This window comes from Choloepus didactylus, chromosome X (genome assembly GCF_015220235.1).
Source record: "Choloepus didactylus isolate mChoDid1 chromosome X, mChoDid1.pri, whole genome shotgun sequence".
In the NCBI taxonomy this organism is placed as follows: Eukaryota; Metazoa; Chordata; class Mammalia; order Pilosa; family Megalonychidae; genus Choloepus; species Choloepus didactylus.
In genome coordinates, this window is record NC_051334.1 from 54,984,055 (window position 1) to 55,004,031 (window position 19,977).

The window sequence follows — 19,977 nt, forward strand, 5'->3', positions numbered from 1 at the left end:
AGATAAAAAAAATACCTGGTCTAAAATGAAAAATACACTGGATGGGATTAATAGCAGATTAGGCATTGAAGAAGAAAAGATTAGTGAACTCAAAGAGATAATGAGATAAAATATCCAAAATGAAGCACACAGAGAGAAAACAAGTTTGATAGAAGATGAATGGAGCAACAGTGAGCAATAGGAAAACATCATGAAGCTTAATATACATGTTATTGGAATTACTGAAGGGAGATGCACACCGAAATATTTATGGAAATATAATGGCTGAAATTTTCCCATATTTGATGCAAACAATGAAACCATACATCCAAGAATCTTAATGAACCCCAAGTACGAGAAACATAAAGAAAACGATACCAAGGCACAATATAATAAAAATGTTTAAAAGCAGTAAAAAAGAGAAAATCGTCAAAGAAGCTAGAGGAAAAAAGAGTCATTATGTAAAGTCCTTCATAGACAGCAATTAATGAAGGAGGAACAATAACCCAATAAGAACAGATAAGCTATTGTGGATAAATTTAACATTCTGGGGATACCCAGGAATGACTATGATTTGTTAATTTCTGGTAGGTATGGTAGGAACAAGTTCACAGAAATGTTGCTATATTAGGTTATTTTCTTGGGGTAGAGTATGAACATTTTGGAAGTAAAGTAGTTATTTTAGGTTAGTTGCCTTTTTCTTACTCCCTTGTTATAGTTTGTGTGAAATGTTTTTTAATTGTATGTTTTTTTAAATCTTTTTTTGATATAGTTAATAGTAAATTTAAAAAAAAAGAGTTAATTAAAAAAAATGAAAAAAAATATGCAGAGCCCCCTTGAGGAGCTGGTGGAGAATGTAGGGGTGTTGGGCTTCCCCACCTTGATGGTTGCTGATGTGCTCACAGACATAGGGGACTGGTGGTTTGATGGGTTGAGCCCTCTATCACAGGACTTGCCCTTGGGAAGACTGTTGCTGCAAAGTAGAGGCTAGGCCTGCCTATATTTGTGCCTAAGAGCCTCCCCCTGAATGCCTCTTTGTTGCTCAGATGTGGCCCTCTCTCTCTAGCTAAGCCAACTTGGCAGGTGAAATAACTACCCTCCCCCCTACATGGGATCTGACACCCAGGGGAGTGAATCTCCCTGGCAACATGGAATATGACTCCCGGGGAGGAATGTAGACCTGGCATTGTGGGATGGAGAACATCTTCTTGACCAAAAGGGGGAAATGAAAGGAAATGAAATAAGCTTCAGTGGCAGAGAGATTTCAAAAGGAGCCGAGAGGTCACTCTGGTGGGCACTCTTACGCACATTATAGACAACCCTTTCTAGGTTCTAATGAATTGGAATAGCTAGCAGTAAATACCTGAAACTGTCAAACTACAACCCAGAACCCGTGAATCTTGAAGATGATTGTATAAAAATGTAGCTTAACATGACCACAGACATAGGGGACTGGTGGTTTGATGGGTTGAGCCCTCTACCATAGGTTTTACCCTTGGGAAGACGGTTGCTGTAAAGGAGAGGCTAGGCCTCCCTATAATTGTGCCTAAGAGCCTCCTCCCGAATGCCTCTTTGTTGCTCAGATGTGGCCCTCTCTCTCTAGCTAAGCCAACTTGAAAGGTGAAATCACTGCCCTCCCCCCTACGTGGGATCAGACACCCAGGGGAGTGAATCTCCCTGGCAACATGGACTATGACTCCCGGGTAGGAATGTAGACCTGGCATCGTGGGACGGAGAACATCTTCTTGACCAAAAGGGGGATGTGAAAGGAAATGAAATAAGCTTCAGTGGCAGAGAGATTCCAAAAGGAACCGAGAGGTCACTCTGGTGGGCACTCTTACGCACAATTTAGACAACCTTTTTAGGTTCTAAAGAATTGGGGTAGCTGGTGGTGGATACCTGAAACTATCAAACTACAACCCAGAACCCATGAATCTCAAAGACAATTGTATAAAAATGTAGCTTATGAGGGGTGACAATGGGATTGGGAAAGCCATAAGGACCACACTCCACTTTGTCTAGTTTATGGATGGATGAGTAGAAAAATAGGGGAAGGAAACAAACAAACAAACAGACAAAGGTACCAAGTGTTCTTTTTTACTTCAATTGCTCTTTTTCACTTTAATTATTATTCTTGTTATTTTTGTGTGTGTGCTAATGAAGGTGTCAGGGATTGATTTAGGTGATGAATGTACAACTATGTAATGGTACTGTGGATAATCGAATGTACGATTTGTTTTGTATGACTGCGTGGTATGTGAATATATCTCAATAAAATGAAGATAAAAAAAGAAACTTAAAAAAAAAAAATGTAGCTTATGAGGGAGTGACAGTGTGATTGGGAAAGCCATATAGACCACACTCCCCTTTGTCCAGTTTATGGATGGATGAGTAGAAAAATGGGGGAAGAAAAAAAAAAAGGCACCCAGTGTTCTTTTTTACTTTAATTGTTCTTTTTCACTTTAATTTATATTCTTAATATTTGTGTGTGTGTGGTAATGAAAATGTCAAAAATTAATTTTGGTGATGAATGCACAACTATATAATGGTACTGTGAACAACTGAATGTACACTTTGTATGACTGCATGGTATGTGAATATATCTCAATAAAATTGAATTAAAAAAAAAAAGTCCTTCAGGAAGCTCCCGGAGATGAATCTGACCCAGCATCATGGGATTGAGAACATCTTCTTGACCAAAGAAGGAATGTGAAATGAAACGAAGTGGAGCTTCAGTGGCTGAGGGATTTCAAATGGAGTTGAGAGGTCACTCTGGTGGACATTCTTACGCACCACATAGATAACACTTTTTAGGTTTTAATGGATTGGAATAGCCAGAAGTAAATACGTAAAACTACCAAACTCCAACCCAGTAGCCTTGGCTCTTGAAGACGATTGCATAACAATGTAGATTACAAGGAGTGACAATGTGATTGTGAAAACCCTGTGGATCACACTCCCTTTATCCAGTGTATGGATGGATAAGTAGAAAAATGGGGACAAAAACTAAATGAAAAATAGGTGGGATGGGGGGATGATTTGGGTGTTCTTTTTTATTTTTATTTTTTATTCTTATTCTGGTTCTTTCTGGTGTAAGGAAAATGTTCGAAAATAGATTGGGGTGATGAATGCACAACTATATGATGGTACTGTGAACAGTTGACAGTACACCATGGATGATTGTATGGTATGTGAATATATCTCAATAAAACTGAATTTAAAATAAAACGTCCTTCAGGCATTATGAAAATGATACCAGATAGAAATTGAGACATGCATAAAAAAGAGCACCAGAAATGATAAAGGAGTGAAAGGAGTGTGTAAATATAAAACACTCATATTCTTATTTCCAAAATAATTTTAAAAGTTAATTGACAGTTTAAGGCAAAAATAATAAGAATATATTGTGGAGTGTAGAAAATAGTAAAAGCAAAAAAAATATACCAACAAAAAGGAAAAAGGCAGGAAGAGGGGAAATGTAACTATACAGCTGTTAAGGTTCTTATTCTCTATTCAAAGTGGTATCATATAACTTAAAAGTAGATGTGATAAATTGAACATGTATGCTATAAACCTTAAATTGACTACTAAAAAAAGAAAAGTATAGCTCATAAGACAACAAATCAACAAATGAGATAAAATGGAATAATAAAATATATGACATTAATCCAAAGAAAAGCAGAAAAAGAGAATAATGGGAACAAAAAATAGATTGAATGAACAGAAAACAAATAACAAGATGGAATATTTAAACCCAAACATATCAACAATCATATTAAATATAAAATGTCTAAATGCCCTCATAAAAACCAAAGATTGTCAGAGTGGATTAAAAAAAAAACAAAACCTCTATATGCTGCTTAAAAGAAAACCAATTTGAATGTAAAGACACAAATAGGTTAAAAGTAAAAGGACAGGCCACTCCAGGAATTCCACTTCCAGAAGGGTAGTATGAGGAGTTACATAGATCTGTTTCCCAATGAAACAATCATAACTATTGAAAATTTTTTTAAAAATTAAGTTCCCAGAAATTGTTCTAAGGGCATATAAAAAACAAAGAAACATTTATTCAAGCAAATCTATTAAATCTTGAGTGTCTGTGGCACTTGAGCCATGAAACCTACACACTCCCAGCTCAGCTAGATGGAAGCTCCACTCCAGAAGGATGTAGCCAAAAACACAGGGCTCCCTTTCCCTTCAGCTGTCAATCAAGGGATACATTATCTCATTGGGAGGGGCAGAACATCAACAATTTTCATCCCCTCCAATTCCTAGTTGCAGAGGCTAAATTCCTGGTGAGTGTGGCGGACAGTTCAGGGACTCCCTTTGTCCACTCAGTCCCCACTGATAGGGTGTAGGCTCTACCCTAGGCCTATCGTTCCACCATGAAGAGCAGATGTTACCATCCCCATTCAGCATATGCAGCAGTGGCTCAGAAATTTTGCCCAGGAGAGAGGCAGTCTATAAGAATAAAGAAATCCAAAGTTCTACCAAAAGGAACTGACTTTATTTAAAACAGAATGTAGGGAGGGTCAAGTCTAAGGGTGCTCTGAAAAACAATGGAGATTTTGCTGATAAGCAATTAAGAGAAGTCTGGTAGCTCTATGAAAGAGCTGGAGGTTCTAACCTGGGAAATTAGGCAAGAAAAAGAAATACAAGATGCCCAGATTGGAAAGGAAGAAGTAAAACAATATCTATTTGCAGATGACATGCTCTCGTATATAGAAAGTCCTAAGGAATCCACTAAAGATCTGTTAGAGCTAAGAAATGAGTTCAGCAAGTTGCAGGATAAAAGATCAAAATACAAAAATCAATTGTATTTCTAAATACTAACAATGAACAACCCAAAAATGAAATTAAAGAAATAATTCAATTTATAATAGCATCAAAAATAGTAAAATTCTTAGGAATAAATTTAACAAAAGAAGTGCAAAACTGTACACCCAAAACTGCACACTATAATTGAAAAAAATTAAAAAAGACTTAAATAAACGGAAAGACATTCCATGTTCATGGATCAGTAGAGTTAACATTGTTAAGATGGCAAAACTTCCCAAATTATCTACAGATTCAATGCAATTCCTTTCAAAAATTATAACTGCTGTGTTTGCAGAAACTGATAAGCTGATTCTAAAATTCTTACACAATTGCAAGGGACCCCAACAGCCAAAACAATCTTGAAAAAGAACAAAAGTAGGAAGATTCATTCTTCCTGATACCAAGACTTACCACAAAGCTACAGCAATCAAGACAGTGTGGTACTGGCATAGGATAGAATATAGATCAATGGATTAGAATTAAGAGTCCAGAAATAAACACTCATATTTATGATCAATTGAGTTTGACAAGGATGCCAAGACAAGGATGGCGAAAAAGAGACTTTTCAACAAATGTTCTGGGGACAACTGGAAATACATGCAAAAGAATTAAGTTGGACCTCTACTTCACCCCACATACAAAAATTAACTCAAAATGAATCAAAGATCTGAATTAAGAGCTAAAACTATAAAACTCTTACAAGAAAACATAAGCATAAAGCTTTGCGACCATGGATATGACAACAAAACACAAAAACTTATTGAAGAAAACATAGGAGAAAATTTTATTCATTTTTGATTTGGCAAAGATTTCCTAAGTAGGTGTGGTAGATTGAATCATGTACCCCAACAAAAGACATGTTCTTAATCTAAGTCTGTATTCCTGTGGATGTGAACCCATTTGGAAATAGGACGTTTTGAAGAAGTTAAGGTGTGGGCAAATTGAATTAGGGTGGGTCTTAATCCATATAGAGAAAATTTGGATGCAGTTAGCAATAAACAAAGACTGGAAACAGCCAAATGTCCTTCAACAGGTGAATGGATAAAGAATTTGTGGTACATCCATACAATGGAATACTATTCAGCCAGAAAAAGGAATGAAATGCTGATACACGCAATCACATGATGAATCTCAAATTAATTACGCTGAGTGAAAGAAGTCAGATAAAAAATGAGAACATACTGTATGATTCCATTTATATAAAATTCTAGGAAGTGTAAACTAATGTACTAGTAAACTTGAGGATAGAATGAATGTGAGATGTGAAAGAGAGAGTCAAGAATAACTAAGCATTTGGCCTTAGCAACCAAAAGGATGGAATTGACAACCTAAGGGCAAGAATGTAGGAGAGGCCAGTTTTAGGGGCAAAGTCAGGAGTTCAGTTTTGGATATGTTTAATTTGAGAATGGGTGAGAACTTGGGGATGTTGAGTAGAAAGTTGGATATAAGAGTCTGGAGATCAGGAGAAAGAACTGGGCTGAAGACACAAATTTGGGAGCTTGTTTCCAGGGCTTTGACTCTTACCCATCTAAGATATACTTCTCTCTGACTGTTGCTGTGGCCTTCTCACAAGTCCCCCTGACTCCTATTCCTATCCCTCCAATCCATCTCTCCTACTGACTGCTGGAGGGATCCTTCTAAACTGCATAATAGGCCACATAATGCCCCTGCTAAAGAAGAAGGAGGCGATGAAGAGGAGGAGGAGGAGGAGGAAGAGGGAGGAGAGAAGAGGGAGGAGGAAGGGAAGAGAAGGGGGTGGGGGAAAGAGAAATTTTCAGTAGTGCCCCAATCCCTAAGGGATAAAGTCCTTTCTTTTAAACCCCAGCACCCTAGGACCTTTGTGATAGGTCCTTTGCCGCACTAATCAATCCTCCAACCTCAATTGTCCCCTCCATCTCCAAATGCAGCTCCCTTTGCCCAAGCCTTCCCAAACTGTTACCAGTTCCCAGATCATCACCATGTTCTTCTGCCTGGAAGTGCTCTCTGTCTCTCTCTGAGTGTCTCTCTCTATGTTTTCCTGGAGAGATCCTGTCTTCTTGTCCTTCAAAACTTAGCTCAAATGTCTCTAGATCTGTGTACCCATAATCCCACAGGCATAACTGTCATGGAGTGATTATTCTGAAATAATCTCTGTCAATCTCACTTCTGAGGCTATGATCTTCAGGTTATTTCTTTCCTTCTTTCACAAGCTATGTATGTACAATTCAAATGCTCAACAATGCCATGGAATGATAAAAAAAACTGTGGTATATTTATATAATGGAAAGCTTCAGCAATAAAAATGAACTATTTGTTCAATTAACAGAGTGAATAAATCTCTGAGGTGAGAAGTAACTAAGTGAGCACAGGTGGGGATTTTGGAGGGCTGGTCATAATCTGTTTCTTGGGTACGTTCATCAAACTGTTCATAATTTTTGTGCATGTTACACTTCAATAGAGGCAAAACTAACCTAAGGTAGTAAAACCATAAAGAAAAGCAAGTGAATGCCATAAAATCAGGATGATGGTTACTTCTAGAGGAGAGCTATGATTGACAAAATTTACCCAGAGGACTGCCAGGGTGCTGACAATATTCTGTTTCTTGACCTGGTTACATCAGTGTTTGCTTTATAATTATTCTTTTAAAAGTGAATTTATATTTTATGTGCTTTCCTATATGTATATTACATTTTACCATTAGAATATTTTATAAGTACATATATTTCCAGGATATGTTTGTGAAGTACATCGTGCAAAAGAAAAAACAAAGTGCAGGAGTATCTATAGGATGTTATGTTTTGTGTAAGAAATAAGTGGAAATGAGACACGTATTGTTCATTTGTGCAAAAAGAAACACAGGATAAACCAGAAGCTAGCGAGATTTATTACCTACAGGAGATGGGTGGGAATGGAGTGAAAAGAATGAGTGGATGGGAAAGGGGTAGAGGAGATGGGGAAGTGACTCTTCTCTGAACATAATTTTTACATAGTTTTGACCTTTAGAATAATGTTAATTTGTCACATACTGAGTCAATCAATCCATAAAATGGACAAGAATGGGGAAAAACAAAATGGAATACAATAAAAACAAATGAATCTCAATAAAATGAAGATTAAAAAAAAAAAAAGTATTCAACCCCCTCATTTTGTTGATGGGGAAATTGAAGCCTTGAGAGAGGAGGGGACTTTTTCAGGGTCTCAGTAAAAGCCAGCAGCATTGCATGGCATACAATGCTAGATTTCTAGTAGTAACTTCTATTAGTACATGCTCTTCTTTAGACTGGATTATCCAAAACAATCTCTCCTAACCCTACTGGTAGCTCCCCTCTCCCCACCAGGGAAACAAGCTTCCAGATTTCCAGTTTCTTCCCTGGATCCTTCTACTGATGTCTGAAATCAGGCCCATTTAATATGTATATTAGTAGGTGACCTGCTGCAAATACTGGCTTATCTATACCTGTCCAACAATCATAACTCAAATTCTTCAGTAGGCTTGCATTCCTCATCTGGCATATTCAAAAATGAGGTAAAAGATTTTCCTGCAAAAGATTTTTATATTCCTAACCAGAACTAAACCTGGTGGGCATACTGTAGGAATGAACCTGGACTGAGCCCTTTGGGATATTTAAAAAAAAAAAGTGGGTAAGATTTTATTGCTATCTTCAAGGAGCTTAAGTTTGGTGAGACTATAGATGTGGAGAAATAATACAACCTAGAATGTATAAACTCCCATTAGAATGGAAGGAAAACAACAGCTCGGGGGTTCCGTTAAGAAAAGATGCTAGCTGAGGCATTAAAGAAAAATCCAGAGGTGGTGTCATTTGGACTGTGTGGTAACGGGCAGGCAGAGTCACAGCAAGAATAGAAAGAAAGAATGAAAACATTAGGGTGGAGCTTGGAAGATGTGTAGAGAAACCGCAGAAAATGAAATTGGAAGAAGTATTGGGGCCAAATTCTGGAGAGCTGCTAATGTCAGGATTAAGTAAATTCACTGAATTTAACAGGCAACAAGATGATGTTGAAGGGTATGTGATGGAGGTGGGGACGGTAATCTCAAATACTCTGGTGTAGCCTTGGAGAGCAAAAGTTAGCATTATGTAACAAAGCTCTTAGCTGCAAGCTATTTGGGCCTGGGATTTTACTTCTAGGTATCTTTTTTAAGAAATATAAGGATGTTCATTACAACATTGTTTATAATACTAGACCATTAGAAACAACTTAAATATCTAACTGTGGGAGGGTGGTTCTCAACCCAGGGCAATTTTGACCACCAGCAGACATTTGGAAATGTTTGAAGACATTTTTGGTTGTCACAACTGGAAGTGGAGGTGTTACTGGCCTCTAATGGGGAGAGACCAGGGATGATGTTAAACATCGTACAATGCCCAGGACAGCCCCTCCCAATGAAGGATTACCTGACCCAGAATGTCAATAGTGCTGAAGCTGAGAAACTCTGCTGTAAGGAGTAGTGCCATGGTTTTATGTTACCTCCATATAGTGTAAGGCTCTGCAATTGTGAAAAATGAATGGGAGATAATGGTGATGGTGCATGTTTGGGTTTATGATTAATGTGCATTAATCATAATGTGGGATTTAATCCCCAATACAATAAACACTAAACATATGTAATGTTGAAATGGAAAAAAAATAAAAAAATAAAAAATAAAAAAATAAAAACAAATGAGCTTAATTCAAATGAACAACATAATTACACTGAAGGGGAAAAAACAAAAAGAACAGTAAACAAATATTAAACCCTGGTTAGTAAGTTTATTTTTCACAGTAGTGTGCTAGCAATTCTGAAACTACTGAACTCATATCCTATGAATGAACAAATAAGTAAATATATTGTGGATAATGGGAACCAGGTTTCTCAATATACCCTGTCCACTGAGGTGGCCTAGAAGCAATGACACCCTGGTAGCAATGAGGGTATCTAATGCCCATATATCTCTACCAACAGCAACCAAGGCTGGATTCTTGGAGAAATGGCTGATTCCAGGACTAGGCAGGAAAAGTACAAGATAAGCCTGGAACATTTTACTGTGCCATAAAGTAAGGAAGTGCTCTAAAACATGATGGGGTATATTAAAAGGACACAAAAGCAAGCTCAAAAGCCCCTCCCCCGAGCCTGTGGAGAATGCAGGGGTATTGGCCTACCCCACCTCGATGGTTGCTAACATGACCACAGACATAGGGGACTGGTGGTTTGATGGGTTGAGCCCTCTACCATAGGTTTTACCCTTGGGAAGATGGTTGCTGCAAAGGAGAGGCTAGGCCTCCCTATGGTTGTGCCTAAGAGCCTCCTCCCGAATGCCTCTTTGTTGCTCAGATGTGGCCCTCTCTCTCTGGCTAAGCCAACTTGAAAGGTGAAATCACTGCCCTCCCCCCTACGTGGGATCAGACACCCAGGGGAGTGAATCTCCCTGGCAACGTGGAATATGACTCCCGGGGAGGAATGTAGACCTGGCATCGTGGGACGGAGAACATCTTCTTGACCAAAAGGGGGATGTGAAAGGAAATGAAATAAGCTTCAGTAGCAGAGAGATTCCAAAAGGAGCCAAGAGGTCACTCTGGTGGGCACTCTTAAGTACACTTTAGACAACCCTTTTTAGGTTCTAAAGAATTGGGGTAGCTGGTGGTGGATACCTGAAACTATCAAACTACAACCCAGAACCCATGAATCTCGAAGACAGTTGTATAAAAATGTAGCTTATGAGGGGTGACAATGGGATTGGGAAAGCCATAAGGACCACACTCCACTTTGTCTAGTTTATGGATGGATGAGTAGAAAAATAGGGGAAGGAAACAAACAGACAAAGGTACCCAGTGCTCTTTTTTACTTCAATTGCTCTTTTTCACTCTAATTATTATTCTTGTTATTTTTGTGTGTGTGCTAATGAAGGTGTCAGGGATTGATTTAGGTGATGAATGTACAACTGTGTAATGGTACTGTGAACAATCGAAAGTACGATTCGTTTTGTATGACTGCGTGGTATGTGAATATATCTCAATAAAATGAAGATAAAAAAAAAAATAAGTAAATAAAGAGAGAGTGCCATACGAAGTGAACACTGATCTCAAAGGCCAGACACAAAGATTAGAAAAAGTTAACTTCCTTCTCAAAACAAATTATTTAAAGAGATAAAAAGTGTTCATTACAATATAATGGAAACTTTGTATACCAAATAAAGAAATGTTATACAATATAAAAAAAAAAAAAAGCCCCTCCCCCGTCCAATTCTCGGATAATCTGGACATTAAAATAAATAATGAAAGTAGCAGTTTATAACCCATTGAATAAAATAAGAAGCCACAAATCCAAATGATAAAACAAATAAATGAGTGGATAAATAAATGGGGGAGAAGAGAAAGTGCTTCCTTATTGTAGAATGTGAACTAATAAATGTAGAAGGAATAATGGAATTAGAAAATCACCATTTGGCAACCACCATAGTAATAATTATTTCAGGCAAATGCAATGGGATTTGGCGAGGGTGAGGGGAAATGATGGCTTTTTATTCCATACGCTTATGTATTGTTTGAACTTTTCACAATATGCATGTTCCCATGCATTACTTGTGTAATTAAAAATATGTATATTCTTTTGACATGCAGAGGGACAAATGTGTGTCACTGTCAGTGCTTGCTGTAAGACAGTGGAGATAAAAGTCACACTGAAGTGACAACCGGGGCACTGTCTCCTGAGAGACAAAGATAAGAGCAGCAGCTCTAATTAACTGAAATACCAAAAAATACACTAGGACATGATAAGTAGGGTTGCTATTGCCTGAAGTATTTCAGCACAGTGCTGGGAACATAATAGGCACTCAGTAGATGCTTGCAGGAGGTGTAGAACAGTGTATTCAGTGCTACCTTGGGGTAAGAAAGGGGGAAATGCAAAGTATAGGTATCATATATAAATATATACAGATATACATATACATATATAAGTATCTAGATATCTATAGATTTGCAAAGAGAAACACTGGAAGGATACATAAAAAAACTAATAAAAATAGTGACCTATGAGGGAGGGGTGTAATAGGGTGTAAGGACGGCACAGAAGCGAGTTTCTCTGAATGAGCTTTGTTATACAGTTTAAACTTTGGAAACACAGAAATGTTTTACATATCCAAAAATTAAAATACAATTAAAAGTTTAAAGTCAATCCCTAAAAACTGAAAACAAACTAGGATGAATAAACCTAACTATATCACATTGTGGCATAAGTTCCAGAGGAAAAAAATTACTTCCAGCAACTTTAGAACAGTGTTTTGAATGCATATCTTTAGTGGAATATATTCCAAGAACAAATATTGCTGCTAAGAAATCTTAGACTTCTTTCAGGAGTCTAGTTGTTGGTAGAAATATTGATTCTATTATTTTAACACAAAGAAGCCATTATATAAACGCTGTGAGGAACGAAGATTTTCAGTATGATAAAAAAGCTATACAAGTATAAAAATAAAAAACAATTACATAAACAAACTGGAATATTAATTTTGAATTAGAAATACCAATATGACCAAATGCTTCTTTACTTCTCTTAAAAATATTTTTCCTTGCTCTGATCACTGAAAATACCTAGAAGCAGTAACACCCCACTATCAAGGAGCACATTCAGCATCCATATCTTGGTGTTTAAATATATCTCCACTAAAAGGAACCAGGCTCCTTGGAGAAATGGCTAATTCCAGGTCTGGGGCAGGAAATGTCCAAGATGAGACTGGGACATCTACTCATACCAGAAAGCACAAAAACTATCAAAGACTACTGGTGTCATGACAAAAAGTCATAGGAGCAAATTTAAAGGAGTTCCCACTGGCCAAATATGGGACAATTTGAAGATCAAACAGAATAATGATTGCAATGGATTGAAACACACTGAATATATATATAAAACATGAGTTCAAAATGATATTGAAAACAAAAAGAAGCAAAAAAAAAAAAAAGGCAAAAGAGAAACCTTATTTGAACCATTGGAAATAACTAAGGTATCAATTCCTTACCCTGAAAACTGGCATTTATAAAGACAAAATTAAATATTTATCTTATTTTTCCTGTCTTTTCTGTCTGAACTGTATTTTGGGGTACCCAAATAGTCCGGGTTGGCAAAGGAAAGATTTTACTTACAGAATGATGCCATTAATAAATGTAGAAAAGTGATAGAAAGATAACCATCTTACAAGTACCATTTGCACTTACATAAACACGTATAAGTATTAAATGTAAATAAAATAGCTGACTCGGGCAACAATCATCAATAAATGAAACCAATGGGTGAAATGTTGATGGGGAAATTTATGATGGAGTGATCAGTCTATTACCACCTTAACCCACTGATGAATCTTAACATCATTAAAAGCAGGACCACCAGACATATACTCCCTGGTGTGATGAAGTAGGACTCTCACAGTGACACCTATGAAGTGTTCTTACAAATAAATAAATAATAAATAACCTGAAGGCAATAGTCCTAAGTACTAACTTCCATTTCCAAGAAAAATGAGGTGTCGAGAACATGTTAAGTGACACATGGGAGCAAAAAGACAAATCTAGAAGATGGGCCCTTCTATAAGACAACTGCAACAAGTGAGTGGCATAAAACAAAAAGTAGGAAAGGAGGACCTGCTCTAGATTAAGAGACCCTCAAGAGACATATCAAACAATTCAGTATGTGACATTGTTTGGGTCCTAATTACAAGTTCACTATAAAAACACATTTTTGAGACAGTTGAGAAATTTTGATTAAGGAGACATTTGGGTAATTGTGGACTTGTTATTATTAGACATTACCAAGTTATTAATAGCTTGATGTTACTAGACATTACCAAGCTAAGGCTAAGTGCTCTTAGCCACTTCACAAGGAATTATTTCTATGCTTACGTGGAATAATAGCATAATGGTTTTATTAAAATATGTCCTTATTTTATAGAAATGCATATTTAAGTATATAGGGATGAAGTGATGCAATGTCTGGGATTTGCTTTGAAATACCTCAACAAAGTAAGAGACGGAATAGATGAAACAAATATGGTAAAATCTTGTTTATTGTCCAATCTGGGTGGTATGTGCGTATCTGTGTTCATGGTACTACTCTCTCTACTTTGTATGTTTGAAATGTTCATAATAAAAAAAACTGGTTTTTGAGAGAATGAAAGGGGGCCCTGACTCTAAACAATAATCCAGAATAACATTGTTTTTCAAGCCTGTGGTGAAAGCCTTGTTTAGATTCAGTAACTGGACGGTTAAACATGGGTGAGAAATGTACCAAACCATTCCCAGCTGTTTATATAAGAAATAGAGTGTTCCTTACAACAGAACATTTGTTTTTTGTTTTTTGAATAAAAGAATAATTAATGCTGGGGGCTTTTGGAGTCATGTTAATATTCTACTTCTTGAACTGAGTGGTGGTTACACAGGTGTTCGCTTTAAAACCATTTACTAATCTTCATGCATAAGTTTTATACACATTTCTGTCTGTACACTATATTTCACATTTTTAAAGTTGATTTTTTTAGCAACAGTAAAAGGCATCTATTATCTGGTGGAACCGTAAAGTCCTGAAGCAGAGTATGCTTCGGAGTTGGTTGATCTAGCGGTTCAGTGGTCTTATGGTCCCATTTCTTTCCATCACTTGTTCCTTCTGTAGAATGTTGACCTTTTCTCAAGGCGAGCTTCCCAGAGGTCATGGGATGGCTGCTAGCAGCAATCAGGACTATGTGCTTCCTTGCTCAACATCTAATAGAAGACAGAGTGCCTGTCTGTGTTCCTGTATTCCAAGCAAGAATCTTGAAATTCATTCTCATTGACCAAGCTTAGGTCACATACTCACGCCTGAACTAGGGAGGAGAAGTTGAATTTTTAAAAAGCACAATTGAATGGTAAAACATGGCACTCTTTCTCCCAATACAATGCAGCCAGGACGGCTAAGTAGACCACAGTAGCCCCACAAAGGCACTTTTGCCCGCCTAGTGGTAGAGTACTGTCAATTCAGAGAAAGGAAGAGAAAATAAGGAACTTCCTATATCCTCTAAAACATGTCTATCTCTCCACCCCACCACCACCCCCGCCCCCACCCCCGGCTCAGGGGGATACACAGAAGAGAACCAGGACTCTCCCATTCCTAGAGTGTTGGGGAGTTATGACTAGAAACATGTGATTGTTTCTCCTGCCTTCTTCTTCCTCTACAGCTCTGCCCGTTGATTCCTATGAGCTCATCTCACAGACACAGGCCTTTCTGGAGAACTCTTTCTTCCTACTGCCAAGGAAAGGAGGCTGTTTTGGGATGGGGGATAGGGTGGGGGGTTTGAATCCAGCTGCCCTTTCCCACCTTCCTTTGTGAGCCCTTCCTCTCTCACCACTGTTCCTCACCATCTCCAATGACCTCACCAAAACAATCCTTTCTCCTGAGGGCCTTGAAAGGACATGGGTTGGAAGCTAACTGAGGGCCAATCAGGATAGCAGCAGTCCTGGTCAATATCTTTGTTTTTGAGAGAAAGTCTGAGCTCTTTAGCATGGCATTCCTTAGCCTGGCATTCAGGGTCTGATCCCTGCCTGATGAGCATCTCTCACCCAGGTCACACCAAATTGCTCTTTCTGGGACCCCCAAGTCTTTGCACAGGTTGTTTCACTCATCTTGGCACCTATTCTTATTTAATAGAGATGTACATAGTATTGATGCCTTGGCAGTATTCTGAACACTTAAGAAACACCGTATCATTTAATCCTACAGCCCTGTGTTTAAATACTATTATTACTCCCATTTAACAGATAAGGAACCTGAGGCACAAGGAGGGTAAGAGGCATGGATTCAAACCCAAGCATTCTGGCGCTAAAATCAGTGCTCTTAGCCAACATACTATACTGACTCTTAAATTTCTTCCATCTCACTTCCACTTCTTCTACACTCCTCCAGGGTATCAACACCTCTTCCCACCCTGACCCTGACATCTCCAAGCTCCCACAGCTCTTGGTTCTCATCTCTGTCTCACATTAAAATGAAAGAATTTTATTGCTTCTTTTAGTTTTTCATTTTTTAAAACTTTTTATTGAAATAGAACACACATTTTTAAAAGTACACAAGACATAAATGCACAGCTCTCAGTGAATTGTTACTAAGTAATTGCCCACGTAATCAGCACAGAAATCAAAAAACAACATTCCCAGCAGCCCAGAAGGACCCTTGGTCCTCCTTCTACTCAGACCCCAAAGGTAATCCCTATTCTGCCTTCCATTACCTTAGATTAGTTTTGCCTGTTCTATAAATTTATATAAATGGAATCATATAGTATGTATTTTGTGTCTGGCTTATTTTACTCAGCATGTTTGTGGGATTCATCCATATTGTTGCATGTAGTCGTGCATTCTTCTCTTTGATGTATGGTATTGTGCTGTGCAAATTGACCACAATTTAATTTCCATTTTCCTGTTGATGGGCATTTGGGTTGTTTCCAGTTTGGACAATTACAAATAGTTCTTTAATGAACATTATTCTATATGTTTTTTTTTTTGGTAAACATATGTAAGCATTTCTGTTGGGTGTATACCTAGGACTGGAATTGCTGGGTAATGAGGTCACCATTAGCAGATATTGCTAAAAGGTTTCCAAAGTGGTTATATTAATTTATGTTCTCATCAGTACTGTATGAGAATTCCAGTTGCTCCACATTCTCACCAACATTCAGTATTGCTGTTCTTTTTTCCTTTTAGCCATTCTAGTGAGGGTGGTTTTATTTCATATTTCCTTGACAACTAATGAAATTGGGCACATTTTCCTAAGTTTATTGGCCACGTGGATATCCTCTTTTATAAGGTGACCATTCAAGTGTCTTGCCTATTATTCCATTGGGTTGTCTATCTTTTCCCTATTGGTTGGTAGGAGTTCTTTATGTATTCTGGATATGTGTCTTTTATTGGATATATGTTTTTCAAATATCTTCTCCAATTCTGTGACTTGCCTTTACACTCTCTTAACGGTGTCTGTTGATGACCAAAAGTTTTTCATTTTAATGTAGTTCAATTTATCAATCTTTTCCTTTCTGTGTTTCTTGTCTTGTTTAGCAAGTCTTTCCTTACCCCAAGATGATGAAGATATTCTACGGCATCATATTTCAGACACTTTATTGTTTTGCTTTTTATATTAACTTCTCAATATATAGGAAATTGATTTGGCGGTATTCTGTGAGGCTGGGTCAAGACACATTTTCATATATGACTGACTATCCAATTAACCCAGAACCATTTATTGAAAAGACTGCCCTCTACTGCTTTGCAATGCCAACTTTGTCATAAATCAAGTGTCCATGGGTCACTTACTGCATGTGTTTCCTACTGGACTCTATTCTGTCCCATTAGTCTGTTTGTCTATCTTTGTGCCAAAGCCGTCCCAGCTTAAATACTGCAGCTTTATAAGTCTTAATGTTTGGTAAAGGAAATTCTCTCACCTTACTCCTTTTTTTAAAGGGCATCTTAACTATTCCCGATCCTTTGGAATTCTAGAGATATATTAGAATCAGCTTGTCAAATTACACACACACACAAACACACACACACATGCACCTATTGGTATTCTGATTAGTATTTCATTGACTCCATCAACTTAGGAAGGTCGACTATCATTATAATTCATGAACATGGTATATTGCTCCATTTATTTAAGTTTTCTGTAATTCCTCTTACTGATGTTTTATAGTTTCCTGTGTAGAAGTCTTGCACATTTTTCATTAGATTTATTACTAGATATTTTAAATGTCTTAATGCTAATACAAATGATATCTTTTTCCATTTGTCTTGCTGGTACATAGAAAAACAATTTTTTTGTATTGACCTTGTCTCACAACCCTGATAAACTTATTCATTCTAATAACTTTTCTGCAAATTCTTTTGGGTTTTCTATATACAAAAATCATATCCTCTGCAAATAATTACACATCTATATCTTCTTTGCTAATTCTTATATCATTTAGATTGTCTTCCTTTAGTGCACTGGCTAGGGCCTCCAGTACAATTTGAAGAAAAGTGGCTATACTGGACATCCTTGTCTCATTCTCAATCTTGGAGGGAAAGCATTCAACATTTCCCCATTAGGTAAAATATTTGCTCTAGTATTCTTGTAGATACCGTATATTAAATTAAGAAATCTCCTTTATATTCCTAGCAAACTTAATTTTGCTGGGTTTTTTTTTCATAATAGATTTTTTGTATCTATTGAAAAGGCCATATAATTTTTCTCCAATTCTCCAGAAGAATTTGTGTAACATTAGAAAATTAATGTTATTTTAAAAAATATTTGGTAGAATTCACCATTGACAACCACTGGGCCTGGAGGTTTCTTCGTGGAAAGATCTTAAAATATAAATTCAATTTATTTAATAGTTAAAGAATTATTTAGTTTTTCTATTTATTTTTATATAAATATTAGTAAATTATATTTCTCCCAGTAATTTTTCCATTTTATCTAAACTTTCAAATTTGTTGGTATAAAGTTCTTCATAATACTCATTATATTTTAATGTCTCTCTGTCCTGTATTGTTGTGCCCCTTTTTGTTCCTGATACTGGTTAATGTGCCTTCTCTATATTTTTTCTTGATCAGTCTCGCAAGGGCTTATCATTTTCTTCAAAGAACCAACTTTTGACGTTGTTGATCCTCTCTGCTGTAGTTCTGTTTCCTTTTCATCGATTTCAGTTCTAATCTCTATTCTTTCCCTCCTTCTACTTTCTTTAAGGTTAATTTCCTATCTTTTTCTAACTTCTTGGGATGGATGCCTAGTTCATTGATTTTTGGCCTTTGTTTTTCTAAAAAAATAACATACGAATTTAAGGGTATACATTTCTCACTAAGCACAGCTTTAGCAGCATCATACAAGATTTCATATGTAACATTTTCATTATGAGTTAGTTCAAAATATTTTCCAATTCCCATTGTGATTTTATCTTTGACTCCTAAGTTTTTCTCCCTGTCCAAAGCATGGGGCCCAAACTTCAGTGACGAGAATTCCTTGTCAAAAAGCAGATTTTGGAATCCCGTCTCAAACCTACTAGATTACTATTTCTGGGGATTGAGCCTGGGGATCTACAGTTCACAAGCTCCCCAGGGAATTCAGATGCCAGTGGCTTCCAGGACCACCATTTGGTAGTAGAACCTGGGTTTCCTAAGGACAGGGAGCAAATCTGATTAGCATGTATTTCCAGTGCCCAACACTGGAATGAACATGAAATACATGCTTAATAAATGAATGAACCAATAAATGAGGGAGGAGAGGAAATGAAATAAAGTTTCTTAGATTAAGAGAAATGGGATTCTTGAATATTGTAAATTAGGGGAACCGCAGTGGCAACATTTAATCCCATACGGGAAAGAAATATATTTTTGCTTCTCTTCAAATCTTTGCCTACCAGGCTTCCTCCCCACCTGTCCCATTCTGCTTTCCCCCAAACTGGCCTTAAACATGCGCAGAAACCTGTCTGCTGGCCCAGAGAAGGTAGGGGTGGCGAGGGAGATATCCTGAGGGGGGGTGTTCAGAGCTGGGCAGTGTTCCTCCCCTCCCCCTCCAACCCACTCTCAGGCCTTGTTGGGAAAGGTGCTCATTGGACCCCATTCTACATAAGGTTATCTATTTTACCACTCAGAGCCCTAAGCATTCCTCTCACCCCAAAGCTTTTGAGAAACTTCCACCAGACCATTCTGCCCCAACCCCAACCTCAGACCTCCCCCATCCCCTACCTCCTCTGCACTCGTAGCCCATGTGAGTTGCTCTCTCAGCAGCCTCTTGGCCACCTCTCTCCACCTCCACGCTTGCCTCTCTCGAGCATCTCAGAAAGGCCCGAGCCTTTCTTCCCCAGTTGGCTATAGTCCTGGCAGCACAGCCACCAAGCCAGCAAATACAGCCAGCCAGGCAGCCCGTGGCTCCCTGGCCTCACCAGCCCCCACCCCACCTCCGGCCCCGCCCCGCCCCAGGGAGGACCAGGCTGGCAGCTGGGAGTCTCCCTGCCTGCTCAGCCTCCCTCCTTTCCTCCCTCTCCCGCTCTGACTCCCTCCCTCCTCCGCCCGCCCCAGAGGCAGGGACCGTGCAAATCGAGGAGAGGGGGGACGGACAGAACGGATGGGGTCCAGCCCATGGTCCTGGACTCCCCGCTGATGCCCCGCCCAGGCTGGGTGTCCCCAGCATCTTGGGACCTGGATTTGTATGAACTG

General features: G+C 38.1%; 1 protein-coding gene across 2 annotated transcripts in view; it reads right to left on the reverse strand.

The window, feature by feature from the left end:
- LOC119523534 (P antigen family member 3-like) overlaps window positions 1-19,695 on the reverse strand; it is a 170,454-nt gene extending 150,759 nt beyond the window's left edge. For both annotated transcript variants that reach the window (XM_037822344.1, XM_037822341.1), the window contains exon 1: window positions 19,507-19,695. The gene's annotated coding sequence lies outside the window, so the exon portion shown is untranslated. The remainder of the gene's footprint in view (window positions 1-19,506) is intronic.
- Between the last annotated feature and the right edge of the window lie 282 nt (window positions 19,696-19,977).